Source organism: Ursus americanus, chromosome 20, assembly GCF_024610735.1.
Source record: "Ursus americanus isolate L20-20 chromosome 20, mUrsAme1.1.p, whole genome shotgun sequence".
Taxonomy (NCBI): Eukaryota; Metazoa; Chordata; class Mammalia; order Carnivora; family Ursidae; genus Ursus; species Ursus americanus.
Window position 1 is genome coordinate 45,930,561 of NC_142146.1, and position 17,600 is coordinate 45,948,160.

A 17,600-nucleotide genomic window follows, 5' to 3' on the forward strand; every position below is an offset into this window, starting at 1 on the left:
ACAATGTAGAACATAATTTTCCCCAGATTATAGCCTACGTGTTAAGTGGGTATCTTCTCAGGAATTATTTCCCGAGGGAAGATAGCTTTTCTTCCACTGCCCCAAGTGAAATTGAAATGCTGAGTCGACGATCAAATGCTAGTTAAGGTTCTTGGGATGGAGGTTTGATAAATGTGCAGGAGAGGACATTGGCTGGAGTGCAGATTTGCTACATTATGTGTGTATATTGTAGGTTTTTATATATATGAGTGGCTGTAGTTTTTGGTTGTCAGCTGTATATCAGGTATTATAATAACTACAGTAGTTCTCCTTAAGTAGGTATTTTTACCGTGTTTTTACAGATAAGTAACACTGAGCAAGCAGAGATTAAGTGGCAAGGTAGAATTGGAATATGTCCCTTTGGCTTCCACTGTTCTTGTAGTCATCAAACCAGTGTACTATGTTACTGAGAAATAAGATGATGATGGTGATGACATCAGTAAACATTGACTCTACTCTGATGTCATGACAGTCATTCTTTGGGTACTTTATGCATATTTATTAATTTAGTTTCTGTGATCAGTGAGGGAAATGAGTCATAGAGTCATTGAACAACTTTATCAAGGTGATATCAGAGTAAGTGGTATGGAGTTAAGATTTGAAACCATGTAGTCTGATTCCAGAATGCATGCTCTTTGCTCTTTACTATTATACTATATTCCTTGGCTTTGTAGATTTGAGGACTGATTGTCTCCCTTAGTGAAAGCAAGGCATACACCTTTTCTTAGGCAGGGGGGATGAATGGATATAGAAAAACTAGTGAGGCAGAATGTTGTTTTCATGGTGTAGTTAATTTGTTAAGATCCTCCTTACTGCCATTCATCCACTGAACTTTTGTTTGCAGACTTCACTGCTATTTCCTTGCTAGGCTAAGACACACACCATTCTTTCGAAGGCTTAAGAATCTAGGTCTAATAGTTGGCTCCCAAAGGAGTCTGGAGTTGAGATCGCAACGGACCCTCCAGAATGACCTTTCCATTGTAGCTCCTGTGCGTGGATATCAGGCTTATCTCCTCCTAGGAGATAAGGAGATAAGGAGTAAGTCCCTGCTGGGAAAGTCCGTGCTATGTGCTGGCCTCCCCAACTCCAAGACCATTGCCTGCAGCGGTGCCTCAGGGGTACTAGTGATGTGCAGAGGTACCGTGCAAGGCCTGGTGTTCTAGGGAATTTCCCCTTGTGGCGAATCCAATAACCCAGGAATCTGTACCCAAGTCTGTAAGTATATCAACTGGATAAATGAGACCATGCAAAAGCATCATCGCTGCATACCTCCCATCTCTGAGACATCTATATGCCCTGAACAAGAAATTCACAGAAATAAGGACATGATGAACTATAGTCATATTTGACTTTACCTTTCCTCAAAGATATATTAAAACCTCAACAATATGCCATATGTGTAAAACAATCAAACTAGTAAAGACCTAAAACCAACCATTCAACACAAAACCTCAGTGCTGGTAAAGATGCAGTGAGACTGTCACTCTCAACTAGTGAAACTATAAATTGTGCAGTTAAAAAAAAAAGATTTATTTATGTATTAGAGAGAAAGAGAAGCAGACTCTCCGCCAAGTGTGGAGCTTGACGGCTTGATCCCATGACCCTGAGATCATGACCTGAGCTGAAATCAGGAGTTGGACGCTTAGGACGCTTAACTGACTGAGCTACCCATGCGCCTCATGTGCAGTTTTTACAGAAGGCAGTTTGGTAAGGTGAATTGAGACCCTTATTTACCGCTGTTGACACTGTGATTCTAGTTTAGGAAGATACTACTAAAAACAAACAAAACCCCAAAGTGCAGAGCAAGGTTGGAATTCATCAGAACATTATTTATCATAACAAAAACGGTGGAAACACTGAATGTGTCTCAAATTAGTGGGTTGTTTAGGTAAATAGTGGGCCTGTATGGGACAAGGATATTAGGGAGCTCTTAAGGATAATAACTTTGCAGAATTCTTAGTGTTATGCAAGAATGTTTGTGTTGTATGATGGATGGTGAAAAAAAGAAAGATACAAACATATGTATGTGGCTCTAGCTGTGTAAAATGAAATATTCAGAGAACAAAATCTGAAAAGACAACACTTAAAAAAAGAAAGAATCTAGGTCTGTGTTTTTCATTTTGTTTTGTTCTTTTACTCACATGGCTTCTCAAGTATTTAAAATTCTCATACTACTTGAAATAAACTAAAAAACTGAACATGACTGGCAGTATGCTAATGTTATGGTTTATGAAGGAAAATTAGCAGACCCCTACTCAGAAAAAAAAAAAAGGTTTTGCCACAACCCCAAAAGATTAGGCAGTAAGTGTACATTAAGTATTTTAAATTAAAATGGTGTATTTAAGGGAGATCTCCTTTTCTGAAAATGATGCTTTGTTTCCCTTTTTTTGTTGTTTTAACCACCTACCTGTCTCAGTGGCATGGTCAAAGAGCCTGCTGCTGTGTTCAGACTCTTCATAGATTCAGTGATAACAAGGCAGCTAACCTTACATTTTAAGTTTTCTTTTCATCTCAGAACATACCCTTTCTCTTCCTTTTTTCACTTCTATAAAAACGGTACATGCACTGATGTTTGGAGTAGGGAAAGAGGCAGTGAGATCCTTGTGCAGAAACATAGGTAGGCAGTTTCAGAGCCAGGAAAAAGAATATTAAATGTTAGGGCCAGCTCCTAGGGTATGTAACTGAATTTTGTATCATTTTCCATATCCTGTTTTTTGTCATCAGTACATGTAGGGCTATCACCTTCTAACAAGGTTAGGTCAGGGATTCAGATCAAGTTCATAAATGTTGTTTGGCTTCTGATGAGAATAGGTCCCTTTCAAATCTCTATGAAGAAAATAAAAATCTATCTAGTACAATAAAGCATATGCAAAGGTTGTTGTCATAACTGAGTAAGTATCATTTCTTCGGAGAAAGAATTGAAGGTGTCAAGGCTTGTCTTTGTGCCTATTAGAATGTAAGCCTCAGGAGGTCAGGGAGTCTGCTGCCTTCAGAGTTACCCCTAGCATCTAGAATCATGGGGAGCACAAGGTATGGAATCAGTGTTTACTGAACGAATGACTGAAATTTGTCTAGAATGAGAAGATTTCATTTACCCTCTGTAGTAGGGTGGAAACATTCCTTAGGTGAAGCCTTTGGTGAGCTCATCCCCCAACCATTGACCTTAGGGCTGAACTCACTGGGAAGATCCTGTAAGCAGTGGGTTGGTATCTCTCCCACAATAAAAGAAAACTTGACATGTTGCAACTCTGCTTAGTGGGAATTGTCACTATAGTCTAGTAACGTGATAAAAATAAGTGTGTGTCATCGTGGAAAATTGAAAATCAGATTCTTTGTCCAAGTGACCACATCAAAGTGCACAGTCTCCTTTGGGTCAAGCCTGAGCAGCCAAATAGCTAGCTGATCTTTTTCTCTTTGAGATCTTGACTTTAACAACAGATGTTACGTAATTGAGTAGAAGCCACCACCCCTCTGTGATTATTTTCTCATCTGAGAGATGAAGGGTCAGAACATCGTGTCGGAGACCTTTGATGCTTTTCAGAAACAGCAGATGGAAGACTTCAGAGTTGAATAAAAAAACAGCAATTTAATTTAGGCCGTGTGAAGACAAAGGATTTCAAAGGAATAAAAAATTGATCAGATCCAAAAGCATATGACCAACATTTTACTTTGCCTTTAAAAGAACAGTGAAGTGGGAAGCTTTGTGGCAAACTTGGTTTTTTGGGAACTAATATAGCTAAGGTATTACTATAGAAACAAGGCTAGTAAATTACCTACTAGGCTTGTATTTTTCTAGGGTGCTAGTTGGGAGAAGAAAACTCTCTGTAGAGGAGCCAGAATATTTAGTTAAAAGGATTCGAAAGATATGATGGAGGAGACTTGATCCCATTTCTACTCAGGAAGCTTGGCATTTCATATAGTATTAGTGGGTAATTTTTTGTGAAGATAGGATACCTCTACTGAAATTGGTTTCTCTAGACTTGTCCCCTAGATTTTTATGAGGCAATGAATTTTTCAGCATTCAGGGACTCTGTGGGTTTAGTACTAGAATGTAGCAGCAGACTTGAAGCAATTTGAAATCCCAAGTAGTAAATAGAGCCCGACCAATGAATCAGTCCCTTTTGTAGTATTTAATCTGAAACGTAAGGATGACCATGTAATTTATTGTCCAAACCAGGACACTTCTGAAGTAGGAAGTGGGGGTGGCGTACTATTTACAGTTATGCCCGACCCTGTCCCAGGATGTACGGTCCTTTTACCCAGTGGAATTCAAAATTGAATGTGCAGCAGATTACCTAGAGGGCTTGTTGAAACACAGATTGCCAAGCTCCACCCCCAAGGTTTCATAATTCAGTAGTCGTGGGGTCAAAAATTTGCATGTCTAACAAGTTCACTGGTGATGTTGATGCATCTTGTCTGGGAACTACACTTTAAGAACCACTGGTCTACCTAAAAAGCCTTGGCACTCTTATGCTGATGATGTAATTTTCATTTGAAAGAAATTCTCCTTATTGTCCAATAGTGCTCTATTCCAGAGCCTCTGCAAGTGAGGGTACCCATAAGGAGGATGGCAGAGTAAGCTTGTGTTAGCTTCAGCCTCTTACCTCTGGACTGGTGTGTTCTTGGTATTCCAGAGACTGTTCATGTGGGGAAGTTGAGACAACTCAGTTAATGCCAACCTAACTTTCATGGCAATGCCGAAACCAGATGAAATAAATCTCACTTCTGGTTTCTTAACAGAGACAGAGGATCAGGAAGCCTCAACACCTAAATTCACTCTAGAGGCAACAGTATTCCTTTGTCCAGCAGTTTACTCCAGAAGCATCTTTGATCTAATGGGAAATACCTTGCCCCTGTTCTCTCTCTCTCTCCCCGCCCCCTTCCCCTTTCTGCTCCCCCGCCCTCCTTCCTTCCTTTTTAAATTTTTCTGATCAAAAATAATGTCATGCCTAACTGTGTGGGGATAATATGGTGGTTTTGCTTGTGAAGCATTTATTCATTATTTTGCCCTGTCATTAACTGGTTTAGATTGTAGACAATGTTATTAGTAAGGCAAATGTGAATGTGGGGTTCAGCTATAAAAGTGGGGACCCCCAGATAAGCAGCATCAGCTGGGAATTTTATATCAGGGAAAGGGACTCAGGGAGCTTGGTAGCCTGGCCTCTTAGAGGGTAGTTACTTAGTACCTTGTTGCCTAGTGTACCCATTAGCTATTTTATTTTATTTTTATTTTTATTGTTTTTATTTTTTTTAATTATTTTATTTTATTTTTTTTAAGATTTTATTTATTTATTTGACACAGAGAGAGACAGCCAGTGAGAAAGGGAACACAAGCAGGGGGAGTGGGAGAGGAAGGAGTAGGCTCCCAGTGGAGGAGTCCAATGTGGGGCTCGATCCCAGGACTCTGGGATCATGCCCTGAGCCGAAGGCAGACGCTTAATGACTGAGCCACCCAGGCACCCCCCATTAGCTATTTTAAAGTGGCCCCTCTCTCCTTCCCCCCAATTCTCTGACTTTGAGAAACTTTCTTTTTCTATCGCTGCCTCTTCCCCCCCAAGTTGTATTCTGTTTAAAGATGTCAGGCATAATTGTAATTTATGTTTCAAGTATAACTTGCCCCCTAATATCTGTGCCTGGTACTGGATGGAGCATTCTTATAGCCGGAGAAATATAAATACTATCCTACAAATACATGATTGAGGAGAAAGTAGTTGGGGAGGAATTTTAGGACCTGCTGATGAGTGATTTGGAGGAGGGTGGAAGGGGAGGGAGCAGGTGTGGCAGTGGTAAGGTTGGCTTGACTGAAACCCTGTGGCCTCAGGAGCTGCCACGAGTGGGCACACGGAGTACAAGTGCCTTCTGTGTGCCCAGAGGGCTCAGGCTCATAGAGGGCTCAGGCTCATGGTCCGGAGAGTTACGTCCTCTCTACCTGCTTCCTCAAGTGGAAAAGGGGCAGTATAACATTTCAGCAAACAGTAATTCTTTCTCCATACCCTGTCTACTTCCCCTTATTGGGTCTTGATGCTCTGAGTATCTTGGTGTCCCCTCATTTCTTCCTTACCGCACTGTAATGGACATGATAACTTTGAGTTTTTGTGTCGATTACCGGGTAGGGGTGTGTGTGTGTGTGTGTGTGTGTGTGTGTGTGTGTGTACTATTATATGTGTATTTATAGATTTTATTGAAGTATAAAATTTGTTTGCTCAAAAATCATATAAAAATATATTATTTTGGTATTTTATGGTGAGTACATTATGTATTCTTTTTTCTTTTTTTTTTCTTTTTTTTAAAGATTTTATTTATTTATTCGACAGAGATAGAGACAGCCAGTGAGAGAGGGAACACAAGCAGGGGGAGTGGGAGAGGAAGAAGCAGGCTCCCAGCAGAGGAGCCTGATGTGGGGCTCGATCCCATAACGCCGGGATCACGCCCTGAGCTGAAGGCAGACGCTTAACTGCTATGCCACCCAGGCACCCCTCTTTTTTTCTTTTTAACTTACCAGTGATATTTTAGTTTTTTTTTAAGTGCTGAAGACTTTGTTTCAAGTCTGTTTTAACAAGATGAATATGTAAACTACAATGTGTGCGGGAGTTTATTTTTTTTTTACGTGTGATTTTTTTTTTTTTTTTTTTTTTTTTTTAAAAGAGGTGGGGTAGGGCAGAGGGAGAGGATGAGAGAGAATCTTAAATAGGCTCCATGCTGGGCATGGATGTGGGGCTGAGATCATGACCTGAGCCGAAATCAAGAGTTGGATGCTTAACCGGCTGTGCCACCTAGGTGCCCCCCTCCTAATGTGATTTTTTTTTTAAGTGTACTTAAAAATATATTTCTGGACTAGATGAATTGCATGACATTGGTTGAGTATGCTCACAGTGTGGATCTGTGTTAATTTCCCTGTGTGTAACTTAATTTCATAATGTTTAAAGTATTTGAAATAATTTTGCTGATTAGCCATAGACCATAATAAGTAGCATAAAAACTCAAATTTTTGCTCTGCATAGGAGAGATGTTTTTGCAGCTTATAATTCTCTTTAAAGGCAAATAAATATCTTATAAGGTATTATGAGGGTTAATTTATCCCAATAACAACAAGATAAAAGCTTTTACCTATATATGTACATATAGGGAATAACTGTATGTCTAGGCACACATGCAACTGTAAACAAAAGCATTCACACTTCCTTATAAGTATTGTAATAATTGATTTTATAGTTTTTAGAGGCAATTTCGATACACATTTACAAGCTTTTACAATGTTTGTCCTGGATAAACACCTTTTTGGCATTTTCTTTGATATCTCTTCTTCACAGATATATTTTAACAGCCACAATTGGAAATCCTAAGTAGTTATCAATGATAAAATTTCAGATTTGAATCCCAAACTCAGCGTGAGCAAATATAATCCCATAGCAACCAATTACAGTTCTCAAACAAAAAGAGAATGGGGATCATCCAGTGTTGCTGGGCACTGTTGCTGCCCAGCTCACAGATCCTTTCTGTTCTACTGCACCATTCACACATGCTCACGTGCTCTGCTGGCGAAGCTGTCTCCTTACCTGCCTGTTGCCCTGCGCCTGCGAGTTAAACAGCATCCATTTCAGAATGTCTCAGGGTACGCTCCAGATTAAGACTGTTATACAGAGTTCCTGCTCGTCTTCAAGAGCAGATGAAAATCAGGAACTTGACAGAAACCACAAAATAATCGGTCTCCTGTCACTGCTCAATTGGTCAGTCACAACTTACTCAAGGCTGGGAAATGGAAACAGAGAGATGTTTGGATCTCTGTGGGTGTCAGGCTGACCTCTGTGCTAGCTGCTGCTTTTCCTTCAGTGATCCAAAAAAAGCTTGCCCCCACCCCCGCCCCTTCTTGAAATTTTCTACTACTTTTTTCAACGTCACCACAACATTTGGCAAATGAACAGCCAGGCATCAATCCAAAGAGCTTTTCTTTGTAAACTCCACATCAACTTGTGATGGTACAAGGTGGAGAATGGACAGTGAGCAAGGGAGGCAGGTAAGAGGTGTTTCTGCCTGAAAGCCCCTCCTAGGAAGAAACAGCAGCCGTGCAGTGTAACGCACTGTTCACATATAGGTGGGAATTGGGGCTGCCTGGAGATGCAGAATTAGCATTTGAGTAAATAAGCGTTTTGACATCAGCGGCCACGTCTGTTAGATAAGAGGTGCTGCCATTGCCACTTTTTTTCCACATTAATTTTTCCATATTTGAGCATTACCGACAAATAGATTGTGAGTAGTACTTCCGTTAAACTCATCATTTGTTCGCCTCTTGCTTAGTTTGTGCTGCTTATGTTACTGTTTTGAAAGCAAGAGGCACGAGCTGCTTCCTATTTTTAGTTCGAGTTATATCGTATAATTTGTCATGTCCTGAAGAGTGCTCCAGCATCTGTCCTAGGGAATAGAGTGTGCCGTGAGATCTGGAAGCACTCAGAATTGGGCTACAAAGGCCCTAGCAAACTGAGTGACTCAGAGCCAGATTGAGAAAGAAAGAAAACCACGCCCTCTACAGCTCTGTGGAAGGCTCCTACATTTCAGGTGTGTTCAACTCCGGTTGTTCCATTGCCAAATTATGCGCTTATGGTTTAACTCATGAAGTTCGGTCTGATTTAAAAACATAGCATATGCATGAGCATTTACAATAATTGTAAGTATTTATTTATGTGCTCATGATAAACCAGGTGCTGTTGTAGATACTTTGTGTAGACCTACTATGTGGTAGGCAGTGTTCAGATCCTGGAGATGGAGCTGTGATCCCGTCAGACCCAAGTCTTTTCCCTCATAAAGCACATTTTCTTACTTTGTGCCTCACTCACAAACTTAATAGTCACTATTGATCCTTAATACTCTGAGCAGGGGCACCAAGGGACCCACGGATGGTTTAGTTAAACTTCCAGCTTTGGTCTATGTGAGGGATCCATTCTTCCGTGCTCGCCAGGGCCCATGCGGTCCTTGCTGCTGCCCAGACTGATGGGGCTAAGAACACCTGTGTGCATGCAGTCTCTAGGCTTGTTGGCTTCGGCACCAGTGAGATGTGGTGGGGAAATACATGTAGGTAAGGACTAGCCTTCAGAGTGTGGTTATTACCAGGCACACCACAGAGTCCTTCAGATGTAAACATGCTGATTAAATGGGTGCTTTACTTCCCTGATTTATAGCGGGAGGCGTTGTTTATTCTCATGGCCTCAGAAGCACCCATTCATTGTCCGCATGCTCTGTTGTGCTTCTTGCTTTCACCATGGAGTGTTCTGCCTACCTGTTACTGAGTATGACTGGGAGGAATTAAGTTAAATTCATTGGAGCTGCTTATTTACCTCCTGGTACCAGTTCTTACTAAGTCCAAGGTCAAAGAGAGAGGCCTGTATAGGTGGTCACGTGATGGCAGGTAGTCTAAGTGAGGTAGATCCTGTCTAAGACCCCCAGGGATTAAGAAATTGTACGGTAGAGAGCTCACAGCCCACCCAGGGGGTCAGCTGCCTCGTAGCCAGAGCTTGTCGTGGTCCATTGGATGAGCCAGTGTAATCAGAAACTTACGTGTTGATTTTGTACACTGTTCTGAACACCTTATGTGTTTAAAGTCAGAGTTCTCGCAACTCTGTGAGCTACTATCCCCCTCCCTCACCTTTTTTCTTTTTTTCCTAAGATTTTATTTATTTGTCAGAGAGAGAGAGAGAGAGAGAGAGAGAGAAAGCACAAGCAGGGGGAATGGCAGGCAAAGGGAGAAGCGGGCTCCCTGCTCAGCAGGGAGCCCAATGCAGGACTCAGTCCTAGGACCCTGGGGATCACGACCTGAGCTGAAGGCAGACGCTTAACCAACCGAGCCACCCAGGCGTCCCCCTCACCTTTTTTCTTAATAGATGAGACTGAGGCACAGAGTTAAGTTAGGTCCAGATTCTTAGAGCTAGGATTTGGAGCCGGTGCTCTTGACTGCACTTTCATGGCTCTCCTGATTTTGCATGCCCTTATCTAAATCAGACTTTTCAGATTAACATAAGCCTAACGGCTGGTGGGCCCAAACAAAACCTGCCCGTGCACTGTATTTGGCTTGTGGGAAGCCGGTCTGGGGCATCTGTCTGTAATTAGATTGGCAGGTGGCAGGCAAAGACGGCACAAAGGGGACAGCTGGGCACTCAAGGAATAATCATTGCCAAGGATTGGACCAGAACACAGATGCATACACTCAATTAAGGAGCACTTTCTTTGAATTAGATCCTTTTACAGCCAATTCACCAAGGAACCATTTGAGGGATAACTGTGCCTTTTTACAGATGAGAACAGTAGAGCCTCAGAAAGCTAAAGTTGTCCAAGCTAGGAGGTGACAGGACTGGACGTTGGAACAGGTCTTAGAGCCAGAGTTTAGGATTCCTTCTCTAGTCCTGTGGGTGTTTCCTAGAACCAGATGAACACTGAGCTCAGATTCGTTAATCCATGAAGCATCTGAGAGTACACTGGGACATTATATGCTCGGAACACAGGAAAAGTGTATTTTCTCATCAGAAACTGCTGATGGTATGCACACAGAGAATGTTAGTGTGAGATGAGGAGCGTACAGAGAGCGATGGCGGCAGATGAAATGGAGCATGTGGTAAGGATGACAGGGGCCAGGGCAAGTGGTAGAGGCAGAGGTGAAGACCGTACTTGGCTTGGAATTGGCAGAAGAAGAGCATGTAAGTCTCCAAGAAGAACTTGGAGAATTATCTGTTCATATTGTGTTCTTTTTTTTTTTTTTTTAAAGATTTTATTTATTTATTTGACAGGATAGAGACAGCCAGCGAGAGAGGGAACACAAGCAGGGGGAGTGGGAGAGGAAGAAGCAGGCTCATAGCAGAAGAGCCTGATGTGGGGCTCGATCCCAGATCGCCTGGATCACGCCCTGAGCTGAAGGCAGACACTTAACCGCTGTGCCACCCAGGCGCCCCTGTTCATATTGTGTTCTTAAGACTGCATTTCTCAAGATAGATTATCTGCCTTTGTAAAGTTTTTGGCCATAGGACCTTACTGACAGGGCGGTTAGTCCAGGTCTTGTGATTCATCTTTCCCTGCTTGGGAGACTTAAAGGAAACACCTGGAGCTGCCACCTCTTACCCCCCAGGCCTCTGGATGGTCCTCTCTGCCCTGTGCTTCGCCAGGGACTCTAAGCAGTTCTGACTGTTTTGAAGTCCTGCTTTATATATCTGACTGGCCATCGACATCACCCGGGGAGCTGTAAAAATGCAAATTCCAAGACTCTGCTTCAAAGGGACCAAATCTGAATCCTTGTGTTTTTGGCTCAGGAATCTTTTTTCTTCTTCTTTTTTTTTTTTTAATGGGGCCCCGGGGGAGGTGTGAGCAGAGGGAGAGAGAATCTCAAGGAGACTGCCCACTCACTGGGGATCCCAACACTATGCGGGGCTCCATCCGGTGACCCTGAGATCATGATCTGAGCCAAAACTAAGAGTTGGATGCTTAACCAGCTGAGCCACCCAGGTGCACCAGGAATCTGTATTTCCAGATGTGTTCAGGTGATTCTGAAACATGGCCATGTGTGAGCATCCCTGCCTTCCTGTTTTGAGACCTCTGATTTTATAACATTCGGAGGAACTTTCGTCTTCTGGGCAGATACCCTGCCTCTCAGCCTGTTTTGTGTGTTTAGCTAACTCCAGCTGCCGGGGCGCTTCATCGTTTGCTGCTCTAGCTTTGGACACTCATGCAGACATGTGGCCTCAGAGCAGAAGTTTAATGATCAGTGTACCAGTAGAGTGGTGGTAAGGACAAGAGAATTCAGACACCTAATGAGAGAGTAAGACTAGAGCAACCAAAGATTAGGTGAAACCCGAGGAGGAAGGAAGAGGATTGAAAGGGGCTTATGCAACAAAAACAATGATGTTTGACTTCTCCTGAGGCCTTTAGTTTTATATTTCAGATAAATTCTCTCATCAGTTTTTCCCCCCACTGGATGCAAATGAATGGTGTGAATCTGTTCTTATACTGTCTGCCGTTACTCCCCCTTCTTAGCAGAAAAGTCTTAGGAGTGGAGTCTTCCTTTTTTTGTGCCCCTCACTGTGTCACCCACGTTTTGAAAACCGGTCTCAGCTGTCCCAATGTGTGGAGCTTATGGGAAACACAAGCATTTTTGTGGAGGACTCAGATATATTTCAATGCAGGATTGCAAATTGGCCCTGCCACCATTTTGTATTTCTTTGAGGTGCGTGCTGGGCATTTTGCGGATATGCTTAAATATGAAGATTATCTTTTTTTTTTCAATGTGAAGATTATTTGTACACATTTTTGTCTCTTGCAGTTGAAAATAAATGTCTTACTAATATTCGCAGAAACATTTTATCCTGACACACTATTGATCAAATCTTCATGTATTTTTAAAATTAAATATTTTGTTTAGCAACACACGTAATAAGCTTTACTCAACACTAGGTACCAGACTCAATGTAAAATTAATAATAAAATAATCATGTTAAGCATAATAAATAATACATAAGTAGAGGTCATGTTCCCTACTTTCAGGACTTACTATCAAAAAAAGAAATGAGGGATGCCTGGGTAGCTCAGTCAGTTGAGCCTCCAACTCTTGGTTTTGGCTGAGGTCATGATCTCAGGGTCATGAGATCAAGCCCCATGACGGGCTCTGAGCTCAGCATGGAGTCTGCTTGAGATTCTCTCTTTTCCTCTGCCCTTTCCCCCACCACTTCTGTGTGTGTTTGTGTGTGTTGCACGCACAAATGCACTGTCCCAAATTTTTAATAAAACAAGAAAAGATAAAGTAGTGTTTTCTTCTGTGCTATTTTGATTTATTCTACGTAATTCTATGTTCCTTCAACCCCTTCCCATTTCCTTTTGTGGAACCCTAAGATTAAAGTACTGTAGGACTTCATCTGATTAATCTTTTTCTCGGAACCTTCCAAATACCCTGGAGATGACGGCCACCCCCACCCATCCCACGTGCTCACAGGCACACATACATTTCCTTTCTTCAACACTGCTTCCAGGCTGGACTCTGACTTGTCAGTGCTGAGACTGGTTATATATAAACATCCCTTGTGTATTTGTACTACAAATAGAGTGGGTTTAACACACGTAATCCCCAAATATGTCTGTTATTGTTTCCATTCAGTTTCCATCCAGCCTGCCGTCAACTGTCCTTAAAAGCCGACTTTCTTACTTCTTGGTTCTATAAATGTCCTATTTTGTTCCTTACCCCAAAATCTTTTAAGTGAGTATAAAAATGACTTTATTGCTATTGCCGTATGCCTGATTTTCCTCATTTGCTTCATTGGATGCTAAGACACACTAGTGTACTTTGCTTTTTCTTGACTTGCTGTCTTGGGGACTTATTCCTGGTAGGCAGGTATAAAAATTCCTTATTCTTTTTTCATGACTCTGTAGTATTCCATTATTTACTTAATCAGTCACTATTGATGGGCCTTTAGATAGATATGAACATTTTCAGTGAATTTATTTTAACCATAGCAGCTATTTACTGTGTTATGTCATTAAGAAAAAAGTTAAAAGATTTTGCTGGCAAGTGATTTATGATTGTGTATGGGAGTTGGGGGTGTGTGACTACATGCAGGATTCTACTGGACGTTGAGAACTACATTGAGGTAAGAATGACAGAGGATTTGTAGTACAATGCCCAATATGAACACTATATGAATTTACAGAGATATTTAAAGGAAGTGGGTTTGGAAGTGGCTCTCTAAAAGAATCTGTGAAGGAGATGGTTTTGGTTCTTACTACATGGTGCTTTTATTTACAGAATGGGGTGAAATTCAATCTGGGATTAAACAGTGGGAGTGGGGGTACTGTGGATGGAAAGTCAGCCAACGTGGGGCAGCATAACGTGGAGGATACTAACTGTCCTGCTGAGGAGTTCCGAACTGAGGACGCCATGAATTTTTTGTGCTTTGTAGTAAAATAATTGATGATGTGCTTTAAAAAGTATAATGTGGCAGGAAACCTGAGTACAAACATGCCTTTTTGTGTTTCTCTATGTGAAGTATTAAATCGTGCCAAGGTCCACACATTGATTGAGAGTAGTGGAGTGATAGGAATTATGCCATTAAAACATACTTAGTCAGCTTTATTTTAAAACAGCGCTTTCAGTTTATTTTTTTAACCTCTGAAAATGAGTGACTGGTACAGGAATTCATTGGCACTTGTATATTTATCTTTATCTGAGAATTATAATGGAGAAACAAATTTTGGTATAATATGTCCACCTTCTGGTAGGATGACAGAAGTGACAGTTTATAGCATGCATTGATATGCACAGTATTTACGTATTTTGTAGACGCTGTGCAAAACTTTACTTTGGGGTAGGCACTAATGTTGAGTCATGTGTTGAATATCTTATCCCAATTAGTTGAAGTGCTCAAATGTATTTTCTGAGTTGCTGGTATTAGATTGTGTTTAACGTTAAGAATCTAAAGGAATGAATTTCAGTTGATGTTATTAGCAAAGAATTAAAATTGAGAACTTTAACTGTTAAAAAAACAAACACTTCAGTGTGTGTGTTTCCTCTTCTCTGTGTAGTTTCCTGGAAAGATAATGAGGAAGCAGAAGAGGGCATTTCCTTTTAGATCTCTGTGTCTCTGCAGTACACCATTTCTCATAATCATCATACTCCTCCCATCTGCTCTCCAGACTTGCCTCAACTGTCACGGTCTCTGGAAGTGTCCCTGATGCCTTGGTGGTGTTAGTATTCATCCCGTGTGGTCTGTGTTTTTATAACCCATCAGGCCACCCGTCAGTGGCTGTCCTTGTTGTTTTGTTTTAGTATCCCCAGTGCCCATTACTGTAATAGGCACTCAGAAGTGTTCGTTGAGTGAATTTATGTTACTAAAATATGGGGAGACAGAGACTATCCGCTACTGTTGGTAAAATAAGTGAGATGATATAATTAATCTATAAACAAGGACTGTGAATGTTTTTAAATAATAATATCCCAGAGGCATTGCGTAATCACTTGTATCTGCACATGTTTGAGCTCCTTTTTTGTAGGTTTCTGAACCCCTGATCCGCTTACTGATTCATCCTAGATCCGGTAATTGAGAGGATTTAGAAGACCGTGGGTTTTATTTAGTGTTCTAACTGTTCAGCTCTTTAGGAAACTGTTAGAACAAGTTAGGAAAATGAGCCTTGAGAAATCACTGAGAGTGGAATCATTGAGCAGGAATGAGGCTTAAGAATGTAGAGAATTACTTCATTTCTATTAGATAAACTTTCCCAGAGTTCTGGTAAACCGGTGCCACTTGTTCTTGCTGTGGTGGGTGTGGGAGGGGCTCGTCCTAACCAGTTTAGGGGAAGGTTCTGTGGGCAGTCTTCAGAGAATTTGACTGAGGTTAATTGAAGTCAGAGGAAGTATCGTGGGTGATCACATGCAGTTTTTTTTTTTTTTTTCCATTTTCCACCCAGAGCAGGCCACACCTGAAATTATGCGGCCCCAATCTTCTCTATCCAGCATGCTGGTGTTAGCTAAACACACCTGTTTGTACTTCAGGGTTGTGTGAGGGCTCTGTGGTTATCTCTGGTGATTTAATAATTTCCTTGGCAGCCAGACTGAGAAATTCTTTGCGGTTTTAGGCAGTTGATGCCGTAGAGAGCTGCATATCTCCTTAGTTAATAATTTGAGCACAGTAGTGATTCTTAGGCTGTTTTGTGTGGACCAGTTGGCATAACTGGAAAAAAGAATCCGTGAGGGCCAATTTCTGTTTCGCTCTTGCTGCCGCCTTATCATCCTCAGGGATCACGAGGCCGGTTGAGTGAGGACCTGCGGTGTGACTTAGGCTGGTGTGACTTCATCGTGACTGGAAGGCTAACTCGGAGCCTGTTTTCCGTTTGAACAAGGTGGGGCTTCAGCCTTTCTGCAGGAGCGTCACAGACTTCCTGCAGGTGGGGTTTAGCTAGTCCTGCTGTGGAAGTTAGGCCACATCTGGGCCCTCCTGTGGCTCTGCCTCCTGCCCAGCCGGTTTGTTGATTGTCTCCCTGGAGGCCTGTGCCTCAGGAGGGTGAGGGCAGCTTCCATCTCTAAAATGCGTTGAGATCCTACCGATCGTAAATTTTGTTCTTAGTAGCTGACGGTGCTGGGAAAGCTCGGGGTGGTTTTGCTGTGGAGGATAGAAAGAATGCAGACTAGAATTAGATAATGTGTTCCTTCAGGAAGCAAAATGGGCTGGGTTCTTTCTTGTGATATTGCACAAAACTGCTAGCAACAAATACTAACCTAGAAACCACCACCCACACTCGCAGGAAGCATCCATTAGAGGTTTTTTGTTGAATAGTTGCAAATTCGGCGTCCAGGGGTTCAGTTTGTGTTAGTAAAGTGGGTGGAGAAGCTTCACGATGGGGCTTCTTGTGGATGAGATGGCTGGGTTCCTTGAGTCTTTCTCCTTGTCCTAAGCTGCTTGTTCAACTAGCAGCACAATCCTAATAGAGACATCAGTTTTCCTATGTGTCATGAGCGTTGGGGGCCGTACGTCCTGGTTTGCCTGCACTGTTGTGCCACATGAGTAAGTGACACTTCCACTCTCAAAAGTGTCCAGGTTTTGACAATGAGTTATATGCTCATCTTCATTATAAGAGAATGAAATGATCAAATATGCATAGTCGATTGGCTTTCCTTAATGTTCTCTGAATAGTGAGCATTATCTTTCATGTTTATTAGAGAAATTATTGAGGCTTTGGTTGAGAGAACTTCTCAACTTAAAGCCCAGCCTTATTTGCAGTGTTGATGTAGATTATTTCTGTTAATTGCATTTGGGAGCATAAGTCATTAGCAAGGCTTTCAGTAGTAGCGGTAATAGCTTGAGGTATTTCATTTCAGTAGCAAGCCGTGATTAAATCCTGAGCTTCTGCAGTCACACTGGCAGAGTCCAGACCCCAGAAACAGCATTGGTGAACTCTATGGCCTCGGGAACATTACTGACCGTCTCCATTTCTAACATGGGGGTAATGCTAGTACTTCCTCAGGGGTTCGTCCAGGGAATGAAATGGGTGGATTCAGGTCAGCTACTAAGAACAGTGCCTGGTGCATTGGGAGTGCCCAATAAATGTTTGCTATTTTTATTTCATTAGAAAATAACTATTCAGTGTTAAAAGTATAGAAAATGGTATTCCAGAGACTGGGACGGAACAGAAAACTCAAGACCTCAAGCAGTAGGGCCATTAGTTTAAAGTCCTGGCAGTTCGTTTATTTTCTTCCCCAAGTGTGGCACACAGTTGGGATCAAGGTCTGCCCCCTTCCCAAGTCCTTGCTTGTGTCAGGCCCAGAGGGGAGGGTCTGAGCTAAGCCGAGTGCAGGGCCCGGCAGGACAGAGGCCTGAACTGTCCATATCTGAGGGTGGATGGGCAGAATTAGGTGCAGGGTTGTTCATGGGAGTGAGGGAAGGAGGGGTGCGTAAGATGACTCACATTTACAGCTCAGGTGCTTAGGTGGGTGGTGGTGCTGTTAACCAGGTTCAAGGAGGTAAGGAGCCTTCCTGAGGTGGGGAGAGAAAGTGATGCAGTCCAGGTAGCAGCATGGACTCCCTGGCTTCCTAACCAGCTACCAT

The 17,600-nt window shown here is 42.2% G+C and overlaps 2 protein-coding genes across 11 annotated transcripts in view; one reads left to right on the forward strand and one right to left on the reverse strand.

Annotated features, from left to right (window-relative positions):
- The window catches only part of P2RY14 (purinergic receptor P2Y14), a 52,397-nt gene extending 44,581 nt beyond the window's left edge, over nucleotides 1-7,816 (reverse strand). Inside the window, exon 1 of the mRNA XM_045812631.2 lies at nucleotides 7,596-7,816. The gene's annotated coding sequence lies outside the window, so the exon portion shown is untranslated. The remainder of the gene's footprint in view (nucleotides 1-7,595) is intronic.
- The window catches only part of MED12L (mediator complex subunit 12L), a 318,600-nt gene that overhangs the window by 162,260 nt on the left and 138,740 nt on the right, over nucleotides 1-17,600 (forward strand). The window lies entirely within an intron of this gene.